Here is a 383-nt window from a genome sequence, read left to right on the forward strand (position 1 = left end):
AAAAAGGGTCACTCCATTGCTTTTAAATTGCCGGGGATCCCTTTGTTGCAAATCGAAAAGGAATTTTTCATCATCACTTAAATTTTTTCCCATAAAGTATCCCAAACCCTACGACGGTCTAACCCCCTTTAAAATTCAAAAAGGTTAAAACCCGACCTCTAACATGGTTTTACACTGGAAATAAAAAGGGACTGGTAGATAATATGGGAGAGAAAACGAAAGCTGTTTCATGATTATCTGACTCTTTCTGCCCCCCTTTGGGTTTTTTAGTGTGTTTCTTCGGCAAATTTTAACAAAGAAGAAAATATACGCTATATTAAAAAATTTTCTGATGCGGCAATATTTACCATTTTTTTCTCATTGTTTTTTGTCGAAATGATTTT

This window comes from Penaeus monodon, chromosome 28, assembly GCF_015228065.2.
Source record: "Penaeus monodon isolate SGIC_2016 chromosome 28, NSTDA_Pmon_1, whole genome shotgun sequence".
Taxonomy (NCBI): domain Eukaryota; kingdom Metazoa; phylum Arthropoda; class Malacostraca; order Decapoda; family Penaeidae; genus Penaeus; species Penaeus monodon.